The following is a 26,808-nucleotide window of genomic DNA, read 5'->3' as shown; positions in this document are numbered from 1 at the left end:
GGAATCTTAGAAAATAAATTTGAAAACTACTGTAAATAATTAACAACTTTAGAAAGAAATAAAATAAACTCACACAAATGTTCAACATTTCTATATATTACTGAAAAAATACAACAGCAAGAGATAGAAAGTGAAATTCCATTTAATGTAACTGTAGACAATATAACATAACATACTTGAGAGTCTATTTGCCAAGAGAAACCCAGAAACTATATGTAAATAATTGCAAAACACTTTTTACAAAAATAAAATTAGATCTAAATAGCTGGGAAATTATTAATTGCTCATGGGTAGACTGAGCTAATATAATTGAAATGACAATTCTGCCTAAATTAATCTATTTATTTAGTCTCATATCAGTCAGACTACCAAAATATTATTTTAGAGTTGACCTTGAGCAAGTCATTTAACCACATTGCCTTGAAAAACCCCCACAAAAACACAAAAAGAAAAATAATAACAAAATTTATCTGGGAAAAATAAATATTCAAGAATATCAAGGGGATTACTGCAAAAATGCAAATAAACCATTTATTACTGGTTAAAAAAGGAATAGTGCTTCAGTAGACTAGATTAGCTACAAAAGAAACAGTAGCAAATAACTTTAGTAATCTACTGTTGGATAAACCCAAAGTTTCTGGGATAAGAACTCATTATTTGACAAAAATTTTGAGAAACCTGGATAGCAGCAAGGTAGAAACTAGGACTAGACAAGCATTTCACATCCTACATGAAGAGAATGGGTTTCAGATTTAGACATAAAGGGTGATACCATAAGCCAATTAGGAGAACAAGCAATAATTGATCTGTCAGATCTATAGAGAAGGTAATAGTTTATTACCAAACAAGAGACAGAGAATACTGTAAAATGCAAAATGTATAATTTTGATTACATTAAGTTTAAAAATGTTTTTGCATTACCAAAACCAATACAACCAAGATTAGAAGAAGGCAAGAAGCTAGGCAACAATTTTTACAGTTAGCATCTGTGATAAAATAGTCATATATATAAACTGAATCAAATTTATGAGGGCAATCATTCTCAAATTCAAAAATAATCAAAATATATGAACAGACAGTTTTCAGTTGAATAAATTAAAACTATCTATAGTCAAATGAAAAAATGTTCTAAATTATTATTGATTAAAGAAATTTAAATTAAAACAACTCTGAGATAACACCTATCAGATTGGCTAAAATGACAAAAATGGAAAATTTTAAATGTTGGAAGGAATATGGGAAAAGTAGGACACTAATGAATTGTTAAGAAAGTTGTGGACTGATCCATTCTGGAGAGCAATTTGGAGTTATATACAAAGGGCTATAAAATTGCCCATACTCTTTGGTCCAGCAATATCATTAGTAGGTCTGTACCCCAAGGAGATTATAAAAAGGGAAAAGGATTCATATGTATAAAATATTTTTAACAGTTTTTTTTGTGGTGACAAAGTATTAGAAATTGAGGGCATACCCATCATTTTGGGATTTCAGAAAAACCTGGAAACACAGGGTCTGGGAAGGGAGAGGGAGAAAAAACGTGAAACTCAAAATCTTAAAATAATTGAATGTTGCAATGATCTTTATATGTATTTGAGAAAACTAAAAAAAGAAACATTAACAAATCAGTTTCTTCTCATATGTAGTTGCTGAGGTATTATCACTGAATTTTTGAAACCATGAAGATTATGAAATGAACCATAGACTGGAAATAGGGAAATATATGCCTCTTCATCTTAATTTTCAAAAAAAATTATAAACTGTAGGCTAGTAAATGTGATTTTTATTGGTAAAGCTGTGAAATGAAGTATTAAATTGTAGTTTGAAAATATCTAGGAAAAAGAAGTGACCATAATGAAGAATGTACAAGAAGAATTCATTCCAGAGTTTTATTTCATTTTTTTAGTTTGCTAGCTTTGCAGATAAAAGAGATATTATAGATATAATTTGTCTAGCATTTTTCAAAAACTTTCACCAAATTTCTTTTCTCAAGCTCTCTTGTCAAGGACAAGATGGAGACAATATGGACTGCCCAATAGTAGAACATGCCTTTGAACTTCTAGATGATCAGATACAACGTTTAATTAAAAGTTTAATTAATTAAAAGACCCTTCTTTATGATGCAAATAATATGATATAGATATATGTACAATCATGTTAAACATATTTCTATATCAATCATATTGTGAAAGAAGAATCAAAATAAAAGGGGAAAAACATGAAAAAGAGAAAAACAAAGCAAATTTAAAAAGTGAAAATAGTATGCTTTGGTCTTTATTCAGACTCCATGGCATTTTCCATTACAAGTCTTTTAGAATTGACTTTGATCACTATATTGCTAGGAAGAGTTGTCTCTATCATACATAGTTGATCATCACCTGCTGTTAAGATGTTCTGTTAAGATAGTTCTGCTCAGTTCATTCAGCATCAGTTCATGTGTTTCCAGGTTTTTCTGAAATCCCAAAATGATGGGTATCCTTTCAATTTCTAATACTTTGCCACCACAAAAAGATCTGTTAAAAATTAATTAAAATTAATTAAAAGTATTAAAGTAGAAAGATGACAGTGGCCCAGGGATCTAGCCTGCTTTTTGGTAAATTCCTCAAAAAACCTGGAGATGATGTAAAGTATAACTAATGCACTAAAATATCTGGATCAGTTTTCTCAAAGTTCTTTTAGGCCAAATTAATTAAGATAAAAATTGAATAAGCATTACTTTAAAGATTCACACTTGATATCAAGAAAATCAGTTTTAGGGGTGGCTAAGGTGGCATAGTGGATAAAGCACTGGACTTGGAGTCAGGAATACCTGGGTTCAAATCCGGTCTCAGACACTTAATAATTACCTAGCTGTGTGGCCTTGGCCAAGCTACTTAAACCTATTTTCCTTGCAAAAACCTAAAAAAAAAAAAGAAAATCAGTTTCACAAGTCCATAATATGAATACATGAGACACAATATCTTGTCTCCATGCAAGACAAGGTAGGTATTAGGAAAATAAGATACTAGAACCATCCCTAGGATTAAAATGGCCTAGGTGACTAAAGACCCAGATTGTTGATATCACTTCTTGACTACCTAAGTATTCAAATTACTCTTTGATGCTTGGCTGGTGGACCATCTTAGGAAACTTAGAGGCAAGGGAACTTTGCAAACTAACTCACCATGTGATATTCTCTCTGTTTCCTACTGAATATCTTTTCACAGGTATGACTAAATAACATTCATTTTGTGAAGTGTTGAAGAACTCAATAACTCCTAATTCCATTAGGAGTTTGTTCTAGGACAGGAGATTGGTCTGTGCCAGCCTTGACTGATATTATGACTGTTATATTCCTTATAACACCCATCCCTGTTATTTCTATTTATTGGTAAGAGAAACCTCATGTCCAGTAAGAGGGTTGTGATGCACTCCATTTTCCTACTGAGGACAAATTAAGAGTATTGTTCTCAGTTCTGAGGGGTACATTTTAAGAAACATATTTCTAAATAGGTTAGTATCCAAAGGAGGACAATTAAAGATGGACAGTAAAGGTTTTGGCATCAGTTGGAATGAAGATTAATTGAAGGAATTGGAAAGATTTAACCCAGAACAAGAAAACTTAAGGGATAATAAAATAGATGGCCTTAAAGTAACTAAAGGGTTGTCATGTGTATGAGTGATTAGACTTGATCTTCTGGGATCAAGAGGGAAGAATTAATAGCACAGGGGAAAAATTTGCAGGCAAATTTTGACTTAACTTAAAGATAAACTAAAATAGGCCTAATTTAGAACAGCTTCAAGAGATAGAATTTCCTTTACTGTAGGTGTTCAGCCAAGGTTGAACGACCTCTTGATTTGGATTTTTCAGAAAGGATTATTTTCAGATATATGTTAGATAAAAAGGCTTTTGTTTTCGCTTACAACCCTGAGACACTAAGATTCTGGGCAACTTTCTTTGTACTTTCTTTTATCTATATATTATGTGTAAGAAAATCTACAAGGTTCTGTTAGAGAATGGCTATTAAATTGGTATTAAGAAGTTAATTTACCATAATTCATGCCCTGATTGATTTATAGTTATTTAATGAGAGATGTTATGTATGTCTGTGTGTGGGGGGATGGGGGAAAGGATGGTCAGTCAACAGTCAGTCAAAAAGCATTAATTACTCACTATTTGTCAAGGTACTATGCTAAAAAATTTATGCTTGATTTCCTGAATTTAAATATATTTGTGGTCATAAAAGTCTCAAAGGACATGTTAGACATCTTAATCTTCCATTTTATGTTGTCTCACTTCAATTTTCTTGATAAACTAAAACAGTTGTTTATAGAACCATATGGTTGGTCTTGTAATATTTTATAACATTCTCAAATTTTTCATCAAGGAAGTTAAATAGCAGAGCTGGGATTTGAATCTAGTTTTTTTTTGTCTCTAGGGTTAGTGATTTTCCCCTATATTTTATACTTTTCTTCAACTTATCTTGTACTTTTTTTCTACCTATGTATTCTGGGGTAAATTCCTTAATCACTCTTGCTTTAGTTTCTTCATCCATAAAATAAAGGGGTTGGAGTAGATGGCCTTTAAAATTGTTTCAGGTTCTAAATCTATGGAACTATTATTTCAGGTTATTAACTACCACTTAATGAATAGACATTTGTCAAACATCCATTATATTCATCATTCATTATGTCTTTAGCTTAGTACTACTAAAGGTGAAAAAGAAGTGGTGGAAAATTGACAAATTGCATTCCTTTATACACAGTAGATATTTGTTGTGCAGTGAGTGCCCTCAGAGAGCTTGTACTCAAGGAAGGGAAATACAATGTGCTTATTTCAATAAACTTGAGATATTTCCTCCAACAGTATAGCTAACAATCCAACCATTCATTCATTCTCAGTTAATGTTTCTATAAAACATAATTATATATTTTCCTTAGGTTTTTTTTTGTAAGGCAATGGGGTTAAGTGGCTTGCCCAAGGCCACACAGCTAGGTAATTATTAAGTGTCTGAGACCATATTTGAACCCAGGTACTCCTGACTCCAGGGCTGATGCTTTATACACTGTGCCACCTAGCTGCCCCTCATAATTATATATTTTCACAAACTATTCCTTTATAATCATTGTATCTTGAAGTTTGTAGTTTGAGAGCTTTTCTCTCTCTCTCTCTCTCTCTCTCTCTCTCTTTCTCATTCAGCAATCCTTTTAGTATTTTGCTTTCCATTTTTAGAGATTCTGGCCACCTTTCTTCTATATTATTATAGTGTTCATATTTTCTATTTCTCATTTTTCCCTAGAAGACCTATGATAATTAAATTGTCTCTGTTTCCTGTCTTTGAGGTCTATAAGTTTAGATTTTCTATAGACTGTATTCTTTTAATTTCATTATTTATGTTTCTGTCCAGATCATTCTTTAATTCGGCTTTATAAGTATTAGATAAATATTAATCTCTCTTTCACTTGTTTGGAGAAGATATGAGGTATATAATAATCACCATTCAGGTTCACAAGACTTTTATATAAAAGAATAATTGTACTTATTCTATGTAGTTCTAAAAGTATAACTTGGGTAGAAAAGGGAAAGATAAAGATTTTTGTACAAAATAAGAAAGAACTTTTTTCTCTTTTATTTTTTTACATTTTGCAACTACGTGCAAAAAATAATTTTCAACATGTATTCTTTTGTAAGCTTTTGAGTTTCTCATTTTTCCATCATGCTCCTTTCCCTTCCCTCTCCCCATTGTAGCAAACAATCCAATATAGGTTATACATCTACAATCAATCATTTTTGACATATTTCCAAATTAGCCATGTTGGGAAAGAAGAATTAGAATTAAGGGTGAAAAACCATGAGAAAGAAAGTAAAAATGGAAAAGAAGTTTTAAAAAGTGAATGTAGTATGTTTTGCTCTGCATTCAGCTCCATACTTTTCTCTCTGGATATGGATGACATTTTCTATAGCACTTGCATGTATTTAATTGATCATCTCACATTGTAGCTGATAGTGTGTTCAAGGTTCTCCTGGTCCTGCTCACTTCACTTAGCATCAATTCATACAAGTCTGTCCTTCATTCTCTAGAAGAAGCAAAACATCAGGGAGGTAATGCCATGTTATGCAAGTGTCTTGGATTTAAGTGAGGGGGTGATGCTGTGTTAAGTCACTTTTTCCTTTGGAGTCTTCTGGGTTCAGTGTCCAGATATGGATCAGGATGATTGAAGATGGCCTTGGAGGCAGTGGAAATTGTGGCCTTTTTTTTAGGATTTTTTTTGCAAGACAATGGGGTTAAGTGGCTTGCCCAAGGCCACATAGCTAGGTATTCATTAAGTGTCTGAGGTCTAATTTGAACTAAGGTACTCCTGACTCCAGGGCCGGTGCTGTATTAACTGTACCATTTAGACACCCTCAATTGTGGCCTTTTAAGTTAAGGTCTTCCCAAGGCCCCAGTTTGACTAAGGGAATGCCCATTCCATGATTAAGACAGGTAAGAAAGAGTTAAAAATCAATTAGGGAAGGGAAAACCATCAGGAATTCTGGGCCAGAGAAAACTAATTGCTGTTTACATCTTCTCTGAGTTAATCACTACCCAAACAATGATGATGTCAGATTTAGTCTGAGTCTTATTGTTGGTCAATCAATGAGAATCAGAATGATTTGGGTTCTATAAAGCCAAAGATATCTTGCCAAACCATCTTCAATAATGCAGATGATAATTCTTCCATAATTCAGGAGGCAGTGTTCACTACCCTTCAGCCAATGTAGGGATAAAGCTCTTTAACTTAGTTAATCAAGTCTTTGGACAATAAGCAGTTCCTCACAAGGCTCAGACTCAGAGCTTTTGTCTACTTGAAAAAAAGCTTTTCAGGGCTTTTAATTTAATGGTATCATCTTTGAGAATACAGGGAAGCCATGAAACAATAGCAAATAACATCTCTGCAAAATGAAAATTCATGACATTTATTAATTCTCCTTGGCATATAAATATTGGACAATGTTTAATGAGAGGACTATGGAATACAATGAAAAATTTTTGTGATTTATGAGAGTGAAATATGTTAAGGTAATATTCATTTATGGACTTCAGTGATTTCATGAATTTCATTTAATTTCATTTAGTCATTTTTTCCAATTAAATTCAACAGACATTGGTAATATACCTACTGTAAAAGGTGTTGGGCTGGGTTCTAGGGGTTCAAATAATATTAATGACTGCCCTCAAAGAGCTTACATTCTTTCTGAGGGACCTGGCATGTTAAAAATTAATGTAAAAATCAATTGATGAGGGAGAGAGGATTAATTTTGACGGAGCGTAGAAAAATCTACTTTTAGAAGTTAGACATTTGAACTAAGCTCAAGAGTTGTCAGGTTTCTTTTCATTTCAGTATCATTCTAGCTGCTTCTATAGTAAAACACTTGCCTGTTAGGTTTGTACCAAAATAATTGTTATTTGTCCTTTATTGTTTTTTTTTTTTATTGCAAGGCAATGGGTTTAAGTGGCTTGCCCAAGGCCACACTGCTAGTTCATTTTTAAGTGTCTGAGGCCAGATTTGAACTCAGGTACTCCTGACTCCAGGGCCAGTGCTTTATCCATTGTGCCACCTAGCTGTCCCATTTGTCTTTTATTCTTAAAGAAGATCAGGGAGGGGATATCATGACATGTATGTGAATTGGATTTGAGTGAGGGGGTACAATACAATGCCACTAGTTTCACTTTCTCCTCCAGAATCATCTGAGTCCAGTGGCCAGATATGTGGCTGGATGACTCGGAGGTGACTCTGGATGTGAGGCAGTTAGGGTTAAATGACTTGCCCAAAGGTCATACAGGTAATAAGTGCCAAGTGTCTCAGGCCAATTTTGAATGCTTGTCCTCCTGACTTTAGGACTGTTGTTCTATTCACTATATTGAAATTTTTCTTGTGAGAAATACAGAGAGCCTTGTCAGTGAGCTATTCATTGATTCAGTTGTGAGACATCACTTTATTCTTGCAGTAAAACAATATTTCCCTTGATGAAACACGACAACAACAAAACAAAACAACAAGGACAAAAGCAAAAACAATCAAAAAAACCCTCTTTGAACCTTTGCAGTCCAATATAATGTTATAATGTTACCTTTATTAAAAGTATGATTACATATTTACATAAAGTAGATCAATTAAATCTTTCCTTGAAGTAAATTGTTGCTTTATATGTGGCAACAAGAATTCTATTTTAATAAACATCAGAATGAATGATCTCATTTTTTCAATGGAGAAAGGGTTTCACTAAGGATCAGGATCCTACTCAGATTATATATCACTTCCAATTTTTGGTAAGGTAGCCAGATCAAAATGTTTTTGAATGTTATTAAATTGAGAAAAGCTAATTACTTAGCTAAATATTTATTTACTAGAAATTCAAAGAAAATAATTTCTAGCAGCAACAAGAAAACAAGTAATACTACCTGATGGATCCTGATTTTTTTTTTTATATTTCATAATGTTGAGAAGACTTTTTATTTTCTTTTCTCTTTCTTCATTTTTTTGGTTAATCCTGAAGCAATATATGCATTAAAGTTTGATATGTAATAGTGTTCTGGACATTAAACTTGCTAACCTTAGTTCAAATCCTGTCATTTGCTTATAGCCATATAACTGTTGTCATGTCAGTTAGATTCCCAGAATTTCATTTTCCTTATCCATAAAAAATAGAGTAATAATAAAGTATATTAAAAGATTGTTGTGAAGATCACTCAGACTGTGACAAAAAAGTACAGGTAATATTTATTCAAGAGAAAATCTCAGTGTATATTACTTCATTTTTGGTTATTGAGAGTTTTTCATTTGAATACTACTTACTACAAGTCACTTCATGCCACATATTGCAGGTGACTGAATGTAATTAGAATATGTTAATTTTCACAGCATGATACTATTATAAGCAGTCCTCTGTGAACATACGGTTGTTTGCTATAATTACACATGCCATTTTCAATGGGGACATTTATGTAGCCTTTAAAAGTTTACAAAGAGCTTTATATGTATTATATCATTTGCTACTCAAAAGACCCCTATGATGTAGATGTTATTATTAATTCTATTTTATATGTGAGGAAACTTGTCATAAACTTGGAAGTTAAGTGATTTGCCCAAAATTGCATAAATAGTAAGTATCTAAGGCAAGATTCAAAATCATTGTCTTTCTAAGATTAAATCGATTGCCCTATCTAATTGAATAATTAACACTGATGCCATTGGGTATGCCAGACCCTTTGAAATTCCCCAAATTATCACCTAATCAATGGTGTGGAAAGAATATAATACTCCCTCTGGGATCACTTACTGGCCCAAGGTACTAGAGAAAATAAGTCATGAAAGTGAACTGTCTGGTATTAGAAAGAGCAAGATACAGCAACTACTGGAGTATTGAAAGTGAAGGAGAGTGAAGAGATGACGGAAAGCTTCCAAAACATAAGGACCTAGCAGAAAAAAATGAAATTATGTGGCAATTCGCTGAGGTTCATATTGATGTCTCTGCTACTAGAACTGTATCAAACATACATTCAGTGAATGATAGAAGTTGAACTCATATCATTTTACTTCTATTCAACTATAGCAAAATTATTATTTTAGCCACCAGTTCAATAATTCATAGAATATCAAGTAGAAAATTATTTAGTATATTAATATTTATGCCCCATTAGTCAATCAATTCATAAACATTTATTAAGGACTTATTATGTGACAGGCACCATTTAAGAACTAAGGCTACAAAGAAAAAAAGATAAAACTCTGTCCTCAAGGAATTGAAATTCTAATTGAGGAATACTAAATGTCAGTGATTCAAAAAAAAATTCTAAATACAAATTATTTCCCAAACACTATGATAAGTATTTAGGCTATAAAGATAATAAAATGTGATTTTCCGTCTCAAAAAGCTCACATTCCAATGGATGAAAAAACAATTTAAATAACTATGAAATAGGATATATTTTCATTGAAAATGAAATGCAAATTAATTTTTAAAAATTTTGTTTCTCAAATTATCTCCCATTCTTGAGTCCATTCCTGATCCATTGAGAAGGCAAGCAGTATGATACCTATTACAAATGTGGTCATTCAAAAGATTTCCATATTATCCATGTTGCCAAAAAAAAGCAAGAAAAGTAAAAAAAAAATTAAAAATCTGCTTCAATCTCTCTGGAGGTAGATAGAAGTTTTCAGTATGAATCCTTTGGAATTATCTTGGATCATTGTAGTAATTAGAGTAGTTAAAGCCTTTCATTATTGTTCAGCCTAAAAAAAATTTGTCATTACTATGTACAATGTTCTCTTGATTTTGCTCAGTTCACTTCACAGCAGTTTATATGCCTGGAAGGTAATCTTAGAAACAAAGGACTTGTTGGGAGCATTGAACCTTGAAAGCCCTGCTTCAGAAAGACAGATTTCAGCTAAGTCTTGATGGAAACAGGGAAGAGTCAGAGGTAAGGTGAGTAGGGAGAGTGTTGCAGGCATGGAGAACAATCAGAATAAAGATAAACAAGTCTAACAAGTGAAGAATATCAAGGAGCTCAATATAGATGCAAAGTAGTATGTGTAGATGGAGGCTATATATAAGTAGACTAGAAAAGCAGAATGCACTGTGAGGAGCTTTATATGCCAAACACAAGAGTTCAATATTTGTTCTTGGAGCTATTAGGGAGCCACTGAAGTTTCCTGAGTAGAATCGACATTTTAGGAAGATTAATTTGTCAGTAAACCAGAAGATGGGCTGGAGTGGATAGAGATTTGAGACCAGAAGATCTATTAGAAGGTTCTCATAATAGCATATCTGAGAAATGATATACAAGGATGGTGTCTGTATGAGGTGAGAAGAAGGCATGTATGAGAGATGCTGTATAGACAAAAGAAATATGAACATTAATATACATATATGCAGACATTAAATATGTATATATTCATGTATTATAGTTTTCACAATTCTATTAGGGGTTTATCTATCTATACATATTCAGAGAGAAATGAAGAAGAAAACAAGGAGGAAGAATAGAAGGAGGAAGAGTAATAGTAGGAGAAGAAGAAGAAGAAAGAGGAGAGGTGGAGGAGAAAGAGGAGGAGGAAGAGGAGGAAGTAAGAGAGGAGAAAGAGGAGGTAGGAGAGGAGGGGAAGGAAGAAGAGTCAGTAATGTCAAAGTCATTGATTCTGAAATCATATATTGGAAGTTGAGACTTTTAAGCATAAGCAAAAAATCAAGAAATATAGCAAAAAGTTAATTAGTTATACTAAAAGGAAAATCATCAAAGATGACAGGAGAATTTAACCTGGTACTAGCTCATTTCAAAAGAAGTTTTTTTTTTCCTTTTACTAAGTAGTTTAAAACAAAGAGGAATTAAATTGTAAATGTAAGGAATGGGAAATTAGGAACCTGGATGTTAATTTTGTCATCAGTTAGCTGTGTGTGCTTTCAAAGAAATCATTTCTGCTCCATGAGCCTTAGTTTCCAAATCTCTAAAATGGGAATACTAATTAAATGAACTATTGCATGATAATTCCCTAGCACCTAGCAAAGATTTTTGCACATGATGAGTATTTAATAAATGCTTGTTGACTATCATTTAAAGGCAAATACGACAGTTAAAAGAGGGTTGGATTTTAAGTCAAATACTAGAGTTTAAATATTGATTCTGATAATTAACACCAGGGTGACTGGCCTCATAAATCACTACCTTTGTCAGTTATTTTGCATGACTTGACATGTTTTCTCAATTGAAATGAGGTCATAACTTTGTATTTGTTTTGTTGAATTATACTTACTTGGTTTAAGGATGAACCTTCAGGGGGAAGTGATGGAGAATGGGGAACTTTAGTTATGATGATTAAAAAAAAGAAAAGAAAGAAAAGAATATCAATGAAAGATTTTAAAAATATAAAGGGAAGAAATTTCCAAACATTATGGAAACATGGCTGCGTTGGTATTGCCAGGTTAATGTCAATTTATAATAAAAAACAACAACAATGAAAGCTTTAAGATGTGGTTTCATATTCTAGTTATCTTTCTGTTCTTATTTGCATATGCATATTTTCTCTTTTACTGATGCTGTTATTTTTTAAAAAGTCAATTTAATAATAAAAAATTAGTTAAGGGCATTTCACTGGATTATCTATAAAGTGTCATACAGGTCTAGGATCTATAAATTAATTCTGATTAAATGTAAAAATAATAGGCGTGTGCTATAGGAAAGAATATTTGATGTGATCTCAAGATCTTAAGTATAGGCACTGAAAGGAAAAGATTCATGTTCCTTTAATGCTATATATACATCAGTGCTACTGCTTAGTAGAGAAGAGCAAAGATTTCTGGGAGGAAGAAGATAAAGTCAATATTTAGACAATGTGTGGACACAGAGGTTTGAGAGTCCTGGTGCCAATGTGGCCCCAGCAATGCCTTCATATGGGATATTAGCTATCAAGCCATCAGTATAGAGTACCTGAATCAAACAAATCATGGAATTCTGCCCCTGCTTTAGGCAAGTCTCTCTGGGTATCAGTTTCATCCTCTTTAAAATGACAGGTTTAAAGAAGATGACCCTCTAAGATTTCCCATTACTTTACCTTTGGGGTCTTCTGAACTGAGATTCTTGTATGATTCAATGTGGAAACAGGGAATTCAGGGCCAGAAAATGATGTTAGAGGTGCAACTTGGAATAAATGAATTAGATGCTGCGTCTTAACTCAGTAACACTTTGTTTCCAATAGCTCCTCAGAGAGTGACTAGCTATATGAACATAAGAAAGTCATTCAAACTCTGTGCTTGTTTCATTTGTAAAATAAGGAGTTGAATTTTATTTTCTCTAATTCGCATTCTAGCTGTGAATACATGATCTTATGATCCTTTTCATTCAAATGCAATTTTCAGCTTGGTACTTGACTTAGGGACTTCTTTCATGAATTGCTTTTTCTAAAAATTTATTTATTGAGGTCTGAATTTATGACCTGAACCCTCTGTTGTGGTGGAACATAGATCCTAAAGGTCATAACTTACCTCAGATTTTCACTAAGTAGCAGGCAAGAGAAATCAGGGAGGGGGTGTCTAGGTGCCGCAGTGGATAGAGCATTGACCCTGGAGTTAGGAATACCTGAGTTCAAATCCAACCTCAGACACTTAATAATTACCTAGCTGTGTGGCCTTGGGCAGGCCATTTAATCCCATTGCCTAGCAAAAACTGAAAGAAAAAAAGAGAGAGAAAGAAGTAAGGGAGAAGCAAATAACTTTAATTTGGCAGAAGTCAGAGAGAAGTAAATAACCTTAATTTGGCAGGCTGATCAGACTACTACAGGGAAAGTATATACTCTCTGGGGAGAAAGCCTTCGAAAAAGCATGTTTTTATTAAAAATATTATTTGAGTTTTATAATTTTCCCCCCATCTTACTTCCCTCCCCCACCCCCACGGAAAGCAATCTGTCACTCTCTACTTTGCTTCCATGCTGTACATTGATCCAAATTGAGTGTGATGAGAGAGAAATCATATCCTTAAGGAAGAGACAAGAAGTCTAACAGGTGACAAGATCAGACAGTAAGATATGTTTTTTTCCCTAAATTAAAGGGAATAGTCCTTGAACTTTGTTCAAACTCCACAGCTCGTGTCTGGATACAGATGGCACTCTCCTTTGCAGACAGCCCAAAATTTTTCCCGATTGTTGCACTGATGGAATGAGTGAGTCCTTCAAGGTTGATCATCACTCCCATATTGCTCTTACAGTGTTTTTCTGGTTCTGCAAATGTCACTCAGCATCAGTTCATGCAAATCCCTCCAGGCTTCCCTGAAATCCTGTCACTCCTGGTTTCTAATAGAGCAATAGTGTTCCATGATATACATATACCACAGTTTGTTAAGCCATTCCCCAATTGAAGGACATTTACTGGATTTCCAATTCTTTGCCACCACAAACAGGGCTTCTATAAATATTTTTGTACAAGTAATGTTTTTACCCTTTTTCATGATTTCTTCAGGGTATAGACCCAGTAGTGGTATTGCTGGGTCAAAGGGTATGCACATTTTTGTTGCCTTTGGGCATAGTTCCAAATTTCTCTCCAGAAAGGTTGGATGAGTTCACAGTTCCACCAACAGTGTAATAGTGTCCCAGATTTCCCACAACCCTTCCAGCAAAGATCATTATCTTTTCTAGTCATATTGGCCAATATGAGAGGTGTGAGGTGATACCTCAGAGAAGCTTTAATTTGTATTTCCCTAATAATTAATGATTTAGAGTAATTTTTCATATGGCTATGGATTGCTTTGATCTCCTCATCTGTAAATTGCCTTTGCATATCTTTTGACCATTTGTCAATTGCAGAATGCCTTTTTGTTTTAAAAATATGATTCAGTGTCCTTTGTCAGAATCATTAGTTGTAAAGATTGTTTCCCAATTTACTACATTTCTTTTGATCTTCATTATGGTGATTTTATCTGTGCAAAAGGTTTTGAATTTAATGTAATCGAAATCATCTAGTTGGTTTTTGGTGATGTTCTCCAACTCTTCCTTACTCATAAACTGTTCCCATTTCCATAGATCTGACAGGGAAACTAGTCCTTGATCTTCTAATTTGCTTATAGTATTGTTTTTTTATGTCTAAATCCTGTAATCATTTGGATCTTATCTTGGTAAAGGGTGTTAGGTGTTGGTCTAATCTAATTTTCTTCCATACTAACTTCCAATTATCCCAGCAGTTTTTATCAAAGAGGAAGTTTTTATTCCAATAGCTGGACTCTTTGCGTTTATCAAACAGCAGATTACTATAATCATCTCTTGATTGTGCACCTAGTCTATTCCACCAGTCCACCACTCTATTTCTTAGCTGATACCAAATGGTTTTGATGGCTCATGCTTTATAATATAATTTTAGAACAGATAGGGCTAAGCCCCCTTCTTTTGTACTTTTTTTCATTAAGTTCCTGGAAATTCTTGACTTTTTATTTCTCCATATAAATTTACTTACAATTTTTTCTAACTATTAAAGTAATTTTTTTGGAATTTTGATTGGTAGGGCCCTAAACAAGTAGTTTAGTTTTGGTAGAATCGTCATTTTTATTATATTAGCTCTACCTATCCATGAGCAGTTGATATTTGCCCAGTTATTTAAATCTGATTTAATTTGTGTGAGGTGTGTTTTATAATTATTTTCAAAAAGTTTCTGAATTTTTCTTGGCAAATAGACTCCCAGGTATTTTATATTGTCTGAGGTTACTTTGAATGGGATTTCTCTTTCTATCTCTTCCTGTTTTATCTTGCTAGTCATATATAGAAAAGTTGAGGATTCATGAGGGTTTATTTTATAACCTGCAACTTTGCTAAAATTGCTAATTGTTTCCAGTAGCTTTTTGGATGATTTCTTGGGATTCTCTAGGTAGACCATCATGTCATCTGCAAAGAGTGAGCATTTTTGTCTCTTCCTTCCCAATTCTAATTCCTTCAATTTCCTTTTCTTCTCTAATAGCTGAAGCTAATATTTCTAATACAATATTGAATACTAGTGGTGATAATGGGTACCCTTGTTTCACCCCTGATCTTATTGGGAATGCCTCCAGCCTCTCCCCATTGAATATAATGCTTGTTGATGGTTTCAGATAGATACTGCTTATTATTCTAAGGAACAGTCCATTTATTCCTACACTCTCTAGTGTTTTTAATAGGAATGGATGCTGCATTTTGTCAAAAGCTTCAAAAAAATAAAAGCATTTTGTAACACATACTAAATACTGACCAGTATTCTGGTAAGGTTGGGCCTTGAAATGAAGTTGATCTTGGGAAGGGAAGTAGTGGAGCATCTTGGGGAATTTAGATAGCAATACCAAGAAGTTTTTGAAATAAGATGTTCTCAGGGGTTTGAGCAACAATTTAAGGGAAGAGGGTTCCTTGATCTATGGCTTAGGGTAAAGTCATAGGACTCTATTGGGTTCCCATTCTTTAAGCTCAATATATTTCATTTTTTTCCACAATGAAAAGAAAGTAGGGAAATGGTTCTATAATCTTGCAAACTGAATTTAAGGGCACGACTCCTTTCTTTTATCTCCATTGTAAGAAAAATGCTTAAAATTTTGAATAAAAATTGGCAGTCTTGATTGCATACTAGTTAAAGAGTATCTTTGAAATAAATCAAATTCAGATGTTGTCAGAAGTACAGAGGATCTTGGATAGGAGATATCATGAACCATTCCAATGATATTAGAGAGAAGGATTTTCCATAAATGAGTGATTACTGAATAATCTTCAGTCACCCTAAAAATTAAACCCCCAAATCATCATATGCATCAAAATATTTAGAGTAGCACTTTCTGTGATAGCAAATAATTGGAAACAAATAAGATACTCCTTAGATTGGAGAATGGCTAAACCAATTGTGGAACTCAGATTTTAAGTAATATGACTGTGCTCTATGAAAAAATGAAAGTGATGGATACAGAAAAGATGAAGAAACTTACAAGAATGGATGTAAAATGAAGAAAGTAAAACCAAGGAAACAATATACAAAATGACCACAAAAATTTAAATGTAAAGAAACATCAACAAAAATGAATGTTGCAAAATTATAATGTACAAGAAGAGCTAGAAAGAATAAATATGAGGACTTGCTTGCACTCCATGGCAGAGGTAGAAGTTGCACCTCTTTGTGTGTGTGGGAATATATGTATATGTATATGTATATATATATATATATATATATGTACATATAAATAATTTCTGATATTTGATGCACTAATTGCATTGATTCATTTCTATTCTTTTTTTTTAGTTTTTTTTGCAAGGAAAATGGGGTTAAGTGTCTTGCACAAGGCCACACAGCTAGGTAATTACTAAGTGTCTGAGACCGAATTTGAACCCAGATACTCCTGACTCCAAGGCCGGTGCTTTATCCAATGCGCCACCTAGCTGCCCCATTTCAATTCTTTTTCTTTCATCTTTGCCTTTAAACATATTTTGTTTTATGAGATCTCTCCTTGGAAGTGAGAATGAAAGTGAAAGTCAGACTGGGAGAAATCATGATCAAGTATAAACACAAAAATATATTACTAAAATTTATTTAAAAAAGAAATACTATCAATTCCCATAGAATTTGTGATGAAATTTACTTAAATATCATTTTTTAAAAGAAAAAAAATGACTCAGAAAGGTTAAGTGACATGTTTCAAAACATACTAACTCATTCCCTGCACAGGTATAGAGCATACATGAATTTTCAGAAAAAAATTATAGAATTTATTGGTGGCAATACCTTTATTAGATAGATAAACATCTGAATTTAATTAATTCAAATATATAGTCATCAAAAATTGTCTAGTAGATAAGGGGAAAAATAACATTAACAAATACCTTATTCATGCCATTTCCCCCTCTTTGCAGATGTATGTGCTGAAATTTGATTGGCAACTTTTACAGAAATTTGAACCAAGATCTACTGTCTCATAAACTAGACTACTTTTAATTTTGCCATTTTTGCCTAAAAGTAATGCCTTCTGCCTACTGTAAAAGGTGACTGAAAAAGATCAGTAAATAATAAACCTGACCCCATCTTCATTAACTATTTTCTTCATCAATTAGGAAAGAGAATTATATTTACTCATTTTTAAAAGCACTTCTTTAGAGGGAACAAACAAAGGTATCTGAAATTTTTGTGTCTCCTTAGCAGCCTAGTTTATGACCAGTCATGTTTCCTAGTTGGAAGAAGCCTATGATTCATTTCTGTCATTTGTTAAAATGAGGCTTTTGAACTTGATATTATCTGAGATGTGTTCTATCTCTAGTTCTATGATTCAAATGTGCCAGTTTATCAAACTTCTAATTTGTCTCTATAAGACCAATTTTATGGATCTTAAGGATTATAGTATTTGGAACTGGAAACAGTTTTAGATATCTCATTTTAAGAAATTAGGGTTCACAAGTAATTTCATCAAACTTTTCAGACTCTAAATATAACAGAGAGTTATAAGTTTCTAAATAATCAATAGACATATACTGATAAAAATGATCAAATTGGGGAGAATCAGATTTTTGAAAACAATGGAAAACTGGACAAACTCAGTTATATATAAGATGAAATCTCAGCTTTATGGGAAGGCTATTGAATATTATCAAAGTCTTAGATTTACTTTTTCATTTTGAACTGATTTTTGAATGTGTTTCTCACTGTAACATTTGGACTGGAAGTTTGTCTATATAAAGAACATGACATTAGCTGCTCAGAAGGCAAACAGGCTTATTTTTTTTAGAAGAGAATAACTGAATGTGAGTCTTTAAAATATATTAGTGCCATTTCATGCTACATTAAGTTCAAGCTTTGAAAAGCGAGGTAGGTGTCTACAAGAGGAAAGACTTGTCCAGTGCAAGCCAAAACCAAACAAAAACATCTGCAGGTGTCCTCCCATAAATTAGGAGAAGACTGTGTTGCTCACAAGTCCAGCCCCAGGAATTGTGATTCCTGCCAAGCTCTTGTCTGAAACACTGTTTGCTTGAAATAGGTAGGTGAGTTGTGGCTTTCCAGGCAATCCTCTGGGAGAATCAAATTGCAACATTTTTTTCTCCAAACCACTTACTTCTGCCAGGAAGATGATGAAAATGCACCTACAGAAATGATTTAGGAATGATTAATTTTCTCAGGGCAAATTGGTAATGTTGCCACAAGGACCCAAGGAATACAAGAAGTTATGAAACGAAATACTCACTTTTCATCAGCCAAGTTTATAGAGTGCTAAGAGCTTTCAAAAAGGAATTGGTCCACAAGTTCTGAACAATTCTGATGTCATTTGATGTGTTGTTATAAAGTGTCCCCAACTTTGACATCACTGAATCATAGTATTTAGAGCTGAAAAGGACCATAAGGGTCATCTTGTAAAGCATTCTTATTATGAAGATGACTGTACTGATGTGTCAAAAGGGGAAATCAATTCCAAAATTCATAAAGATAATAAATAGGAGTTAAGATTGAATGTGGAAATTTAAATTTTCTACAGTTTGCCACCTCTCTCATCCAGTCTAACCATAAAAAAGAGAATTGAGTCCCTAAAGATGTAATGAAATCTAACATATCGATAGTTATTCAATTTATCTTAAAAATTCTTTAATTTGTATATATCATTCTCATTTATGCATGTTTTCCTTTCTTATAACTCAATAAGCCTTCCCTAAGTCTCATCTTAAAAATAATAAAAAAAAATGGAAAAAGCATTTTAAATTAAATTATAATATACTTAAGTGCTTATGAACTAACTCCAATGAACCTAACCAACACATTGACAATATAAATTACTGTTGTATTTAGTTGTTTTGGTTGTATCTGGATCCTCATGTGTCCTTTTTAAAGTTTTCTTAGCATAGAGACAGGGAGAATTTGCCATTGCCTTCTCCAGCTCATTTAACAGATGAGGAAAATGAGATAAACAGGGCTAAGTGAATTCTGAGAGTCATGGCCAATATATGTATGTTGCTGGATTTGAATTTAGGAAGGTGAATCTTCCTGACTTCAGGCCAAGCACTCCATTTTCAGCACCACATAGCTGCCCTAAATGTCCTGTAAATATATTAAAAATATCCAGAACTTAACCCATTGTCCAATGAGTAAACCTTTCATTCTTCTTTTTTTGTTAGTTTTTTTTGCAAGGCAAATGGGGTTAAGTGGCTTGTCCAAGGCCACACAGCTAGGTGATCATTAAGTGTCTGAGACCAGATTTGAACCCAGGTACTCCTGACTCCAGGGCCGGTGCTTTATCCACTGTGCCACCTAGCTGCCCCTATTATTCTTTTTTTAAGAGAGATTTTATTTATTTTGAGTCTTACAAATTTCCCCCCATTCTTGCTTCCCTCCCCCCACCGCTCACAGAGAGCATTTTGTTAGTCTTTACATTGGTTCTATGTTATACATTGGTCTCAGTTGAATGTGATGACAGAGAAGTCATATCCTTAAGGAATAAAAATAGATTATGAAATAGTAAAATTACATTATATATATATATGTATATATATATATACATATATATATACATATATATATATGTATATTCTAATTCAATGGTAATAGTCTTTGGTCTTTGATCAAAGTCCACAATTCTTTCCTCTGGATACAGATGGCATTCTCCAAGGTTGATCATCACCCCTATGTTGCTGTAACTGTGTACAATGGGTTTCTGGTTCTGTTCATCTGGCTCAGCATCAGTTCATGCAAACCCTTCCAGGCTTCCCTGAATTCCCATCCCTCCTGGGTTCCTAAAAGCAGCAGTGTTCCATGACATACATATGCCACAGTTTATAAAGCCATTCCCCAAATGACTGATTCACTTAATTACCAACTTTTTGCTACCACAATTAGGGCTGCTATAAATATTTTTGAACAAGTAATGTTTTTACCATTTTTCATAATCTCTTCAGGGTATAGAACTAGTAGTGTGATTGCTGGGTCAAAGGATATGCACATTTTTGTTGCCCTTTAGGAATAATCCCAAATTGCTCTCCAGAAAGGTTGGATGAGTTCACAGCTCCACCAACAATGTATTAGTGTACCTGATTATCCACATCCATTCCAACATTGATCATTGTCTTTTCTGGTAATATTGGCCAGTCTGAGAGGTGTGAGGTGGTATCTCAGAGATACTTTAATTTGCATTTCTTGAATAAGTAATGATATGGAGCAATTTTTCAAATGACTATGGATTGCTTTGATTTTCTCACCTGAAAATTGCCTTTGCACATCCTCTGACCATTTATAAAGTGGGGGATGGCTTGTTTTTTTGTTTTTGACTCAGTTCTCTCTGTATTTTAGAAATGAATCCTTTGTCAGAAATACTAGTTGCATTAATGTTTCCCAATTTACTACATTTTTTTGGTCTTCTTTACAGTGGTTTTGTCTGTGCAAAAGATTTTTAATTTAATGTAATCAAAATTATCTAGTTTGTTTTGAATGATGTTCTCTATCTATTCCTTTGTCAAAGCTGTTTTCCTTTCCATAGATCTGACAGGTAAACTACTCCTTGATCTTCTAGTGTGTGTCTAATATTGTTTTATATGTCTCAATCCTTCATTCATTTAGATCTTATCTTGATATAGGGTGTGAGATTTTGGTCTAATCTAAGTTTCTTACATACTAACTTCTAATTATCCCAATAGTTTTAGCAAAGAGAGAGGTTTAATCCCAATAGATGGACATTTTCAGTTTAATGAAACAGCAGACTACTATAATAATTTCATGCAATTGCACCTAGTCTACTCCATTCTATTTCATAGCCAATACCAGACAGTTATGACGACTGATGCTTTATAATATATTGTTAGATCTGGTAAGACTAAGCCACCTTCTTTTGCACTTTTTTCACTGAATCCTGGGAAATTCTTGACTTTTTATTTCTCCATATAAATTTACTTACAACTTTTTCTAACTCATTATATAATTTTTTTGGAATTTTGATTCGTAGGGTGCTAAACAAGTAGTTTAATTTTGGTAGAATTGTCATTTTTATTATATTACCTCAACCAATCCATGAATAGTTGATGTTTGCCCAGGTATTTAAATCTAATTTTATTTGCATCAGAAGAGTTTTGTAATTGTTTTCAAAAAGTTTTTGAGTCTGCCTTGGCTGGTAGACTCCCAGGTAATTTTTTTTTTATCTCAGGTTACTTTGAAAGGCATTTTGCTTTCTAGCTCTTTCTGCTGTATCTTGCTAGTCATATATAGAAATGCTGAGGATTTATGAGGGTTTATTTTATATGCTGCTACTTTGATAAAGTTGCTAATTATTTCTAGTAGTTTTTTTAGATGACATTTTGGGATTCTCTAGGTATACCATCATGTCATCTGCAAAGAGAGAGTTTTGTCTCCTCCTTCCATATTCTAATTCCTTCTATTTCTTTTTCTTCTCTTACTGCTGAAGCTAACATTTCCAATACGATATTGAATGGCAGTGATGATAATGGGCATACTTATTTCACCCCGATTTTATTGGGAATGCCTCAAGCCTATCCCCATTGCATATAATGCTTGTTGATGGTTTCAGATAGATACTGCTTATTATTCAAAGGTGGAAACCATTTATTCCTTCACTCTCTAGTGATTTTATTAGGAATGGGTGCTGTATTTTGCCAAAAGCTTTTTCAAGATCTATTGATATGATCATATGTTTTCTGATAGGTATATTATTTATATAATTAATTGAACCAAGAGTTTTCCTAATATTGAACCAAACCTGCATTCTTGGGATAAATCCTACTTGATCATAATGTATCATCCTAGTGATAACTCCTAGTAATCATTTTTCTGAGATTTTATTTAAGATTTTTGTATCTGTATTTATCAGGGAGATAGGTCTATAATTTTCTTTCTCTGTTTTAACTCTTCGGATTTAGGCATCAGAAACATATTGGTGTCATAGAAAGAGTTAGGCAGAGTTCCATCTTCCCCTATTTTTCCAAAGAGTTTATATAGAATTGGAACCAATTGTTCCTTAAATGTTTGATAGAATTCACTTGTGAATCCATCTGACCCTGGAGATTTTTTTAAAGGAGTTCAATAATGGCTTGTTGAATTAATTTTTCTGAGATAGGATTATTTAGGTTTTTAATTTCTTCTTCATTTAATCTGGGCAATTTATATTATTGTAAATAGTCATCCATTTCACATAGATTGTCAAATTTATTGGCATAGATTTGGGCAACATAATTCTGAATTATTACTTTAATTTCTTCCTCATTGGTGGTGAGTTCACCTTCTTTATTTATGATACTATAAATTTGGTTTACCTCTTTCTTTTAAATCAAATTGGGGCAGCTAGGTGGCATAGTGGATAAAACGCCGGCCTCGGAGTCAGGAGTACTTGGGTTCAAATCTGGTCTTAGACACTTAATAATTACAGAGCTGTGTAGCCTTGGGCAAGCCACTTAACCCCATATTTGCCTTGCAAAAACCTAAAAAAATCAAATTGACCAGAAGTTTATCAATTTTATTGTTTTTTTCATAAAACCAGTCCTTGGTTTTATTTAATAGTTCAATAGGTTTCTTGCTTTCATTTTTATTAATTTATCCTTTAATTTTTTAAATTACTAATTTGGTATTTAATTGGGGTTTTTAATTCATTCTTTTTGTAATTTTTAGCTGCATATTTAGTTTATTGATTTCTTCTTTCTCTAATTTATTTATGTATGCATTTAAAGCTATAATATATCCCCTGACAGCCTCCTTGAGTGTATCCCATAGTATTTTGGCATGTTTTATCATTAGTGTCATTATCTAGGATGAAATAATTAATTCTTTCTACAATTTATTGCTTGATCCACTCATTCTTTAAAATGAGGTTATTTAGTTTCCAATTAGTTTGGGGTCTCTATCTCCCTGGCCCAATATTGCTTGTGATTTTTACTGCATTATGATCTGAGAAAGATGTATTCACTATTTCTGTCTGTATATATGTCAATTTTTGTGTAAGTTCCATGTACTGCAGAAAAAAAGTATATTCCTTTCTATTCCCATTCAATTTCTTCCATAGGTCTATCATATCTAGGTTTTGTAACAATCTATTTACCTCCTTAACTTCCTCTTTGTTTATTTTATGATTCAATTTATCTAAATCTCAGAATGGGGGGTTGAAGTCTCCCACTAGTAGAGTTTTGCTGCCTATGTCTTTCTCTAGCTCTTTCAACTTCTCCTCTAAGATTTTGGATGCTATCCGACTGGGTGCATACATATTTATTATTGAAATTACTTCATTGTCTATGGTACCTTTTAGGAGGATCTAGTTTCCCTCCTTATCTCTTTTAAGGCTATCTATTTTTGCAGATTCTTTGTCTGAGATAAGGATTGCTACCCCTGCTTTTTTCACTTCAGCTGAAGCAAAATATATTTTCCTCCAACCTTTTACCTTTACTCTATATGTATCTCTCTGTTTCAAATGAGTTTCTTGTAAGCAGCATTTTAGGATTCTGGTTTCTAATCCACTCTGCTATTTGCTTACTTTTAAGGGAGAGTCCATCCCATTTACATTCAAAGTTATAATTAATAACTCTTTATTGCCCTCCATGCTATCTTCCTGCTACTTGTATTTTCCCCTTTATCCATATCCCGCTGTTTTGTTTCTAAATACCATCACCTTCAGTTTGTCCTCTTATATCAACCCCTCCCCCCTTTTCCCCCTTCCCCTTTACCACTTCTACCCTTTCATTAGTTCCCTTTTTTATCTCCCTCCCATTCCCCTTTCCCCCTTTAATGCTTGAAATGTAAGATAAGTTTCTTAACTTGATTAAGTATGTTTAAGTTAACTTTAAGCCAAGTCTGAAGAGATGAAGATTCAGATGGTTCTCACCTCCTCCCTTCTTCCACTCAATTATAATAGGTCGATGTAATGAGATTTACTCCATTCAGTCCCCACCCCCCCCAACCTCTCCCTCTTTTAATGAGGTATTGTTTTTAAATCATTCTATCTGAATCATAGAAAAGTTATGAGTTTCCATCACTTCTGGCTATGCATATTCTCTCTAATAGAGTTACAATTCTCAAGAGTTATGAGACTCTTTCTCCCAAGTGGGTATATATATATATAGTCAGCTTCTTCTTATTATATAGCATTTTTTTACCTTTTCATGTGTCTCTTGAGCCTCCTCTTTCATATCCAAATTTTCTATTTAGCTGTTTTTTTCATTATGAAATCTTGGAAGTCTCCCATTTCATTAAATATCCATCTTTTTCCCTGGAAGAGAAGGCTCAGCTTTGCAGGGTAGTGGATTTTTGGCTGCATTCCAAGTTCCCTTGCACTTCAGAATATCTCATTCCAGGCCCTTCAATACCTTAAAGTTGCTGCAGCCAGGTCCTGCATAATCCTTACTGTGGTTCCTTTGTATTTAAATTTTTTCTTTCTCGCTGCTTGTAGGGTATTTTCTTTTATCTAATAGTCCTGGAATTTGGTCACAACATTCCTAGGTGTTTTCATTTTAGGATGTCTTTCCAAAGGGGATCGATGTATCCTTTCAATAACTATTTTGCCTTCTGGTTCCATGATATCAGGGCAATTTTCCATCACTGAATCCTGTAATATCAAGTCCAGGCTTTTTTCCCCCTTCAATGTTTTCAGGAAGCCTGATAATTCTCAGATTCTCCCTTCTTGACCTGTTCTTGAGGTTAGTGATTTTGCTGATGAGGCATTTTACATTTTTTTTCTATTTTTTTGATATTCTGGTTTTGTTTAACACAATCTTGTTGTCTCATGAGGTCATTAGTTTCCTCTGATTCCATTCTTTTTGTTTTTGTTTAGAGAAGAAAATTTTTCTTCATTTATCTTTTGTGGCTCCTTTTCCATTTGGTCCATTCTATTTTTGAAGGACTTTTCTATTTGCCCAAATGTAGTGTTGAGAGAATCATTTTTAAGGTTTTTTGCAAGGCAAACGGGGTTAAATGGCTTGCCTGAGGCCACACAGCTAGGTAATTATTAAGTGTCTGAGACTGGATTTGAACCCAGGTATTCCTGACTCCAGAGCCGGTGCTTTATCCACTGTGCCATCTAGCTGCCCCAGAATCATTTTCTTTTGGCATTTGTCCTTGAAGATATGAGTTATTCTCATTTTTATTTGTCAAATTGTATTTTCCAAGGATTTGTTTTCTTGTTGCATGAAGTTAATTTTCCCTTGCTACATGTTAATTTTCTCTTGAGTTTCTTGCCCCAATTTTTCCAATTGATTTTTAAACTCCTTCCTGATTTCTTCAAGGAAGTCTTTCTGGACTGGAGATCAATTCATATTCTCCTCAGCAGTGCTAGATCTATCTGGATTAGAATCTGTCCCTTCTAATTATTTCTCCATGGGCCCCGCTTTTCTCTGCCTTTTTTTCATCTTCTGTTGGGGGGGCCAGAGCTGACTCTGAGAGGTTTACTTTTGAAGATCCTAGAGGCTTTGCTCTCTTGGTTTAGTAATTCCAGAGGCCAACTAGTAGGAGGTGCTGGTTGCTTTCTTTGTAGTGAGGTCCTCAGCAGCAGGGTCTGATTTGACCTTGAACAGTGGGCAAGGCCATGGGGGATTGAGTTAATCTCCTTCTGTTGAGTGAATTTTGTTGCCTTTAGGGTGTGATGGTTGTGGGGGGCATTATTTATTGTTTGTTCTGGGCAAAGGGTTCTACTGAAATTATGGAGCTCAGGTCCCCAGCTGAGCTGGTTGTTCTCCAGGTGTGCTCTGAAACTCTGTGCTGGAACTCACCCTCTGCAGCTCCTCTCCCCCTGGCCAAAGACTCTGCAGCTAAAGTTGGATCTAGCACCAGCCACTCACCCAAGTCTCTATAGCTGAAGCTGGCCCTTTGGCCCCCAGCTGCCATCCCTGTGCCTATTCAATGCTCTTATCTCCTGGTTCACCCATTCGTCACCTGAGGCAGACCTTCTTGGTAGGTGTTCTTCTCCTAGCTTCTCTTTCTGGGGTTTGTTGATCGAATTTCTGTTAAGAGGTTTCTCTCATGTTATTTCTGAGGGGAAAGAGAGAGCACCTATCTCTGTGCCTGTCTTCTCTCCACCGTCTTGGCTGGAAGTCCTTTAACTATTCTTAACTTTCTTACTCCTGTTGAGCATACTGCCATCTTCCCAGTTATTCAGGCTCCCAGTGTCTTCCTTAACTTCTTATGATCTCTCATGTTCCAATATCCATGTAATTTTAACTTCATAACAAATGCCACTCTTCCTCTCTGATACTGTCAACTCCCTGGTTCAGGCTGTCATCAACTCACATGAAATATCCTGCTGCTTGGTCATCCTACCACAAATCACTCCAAATTCCTGTCCATTTTCCATTTGTTGTCAAATTGTTCTTTCTAATATGCAGGACTGACAATGTCATCTATCTTTTCAA

This window comes from Macrotis lagotis, chromosome 1 (assembly GCF_037893015.1).
Source record: "Macrotis lagotis isolate mMagLag1 chromosome 1, bilby.v1.9.chrom.fasta, whole genome shotgun sequence".
NCBI lineage: Eukaryota > Metazoa > Chordata > Mammalia > Peramelemorphia > Peramelidae > Macrotis > Macrotis lagotis.
Note: the sequence above shows the minus strand (reverse complement) of the source record.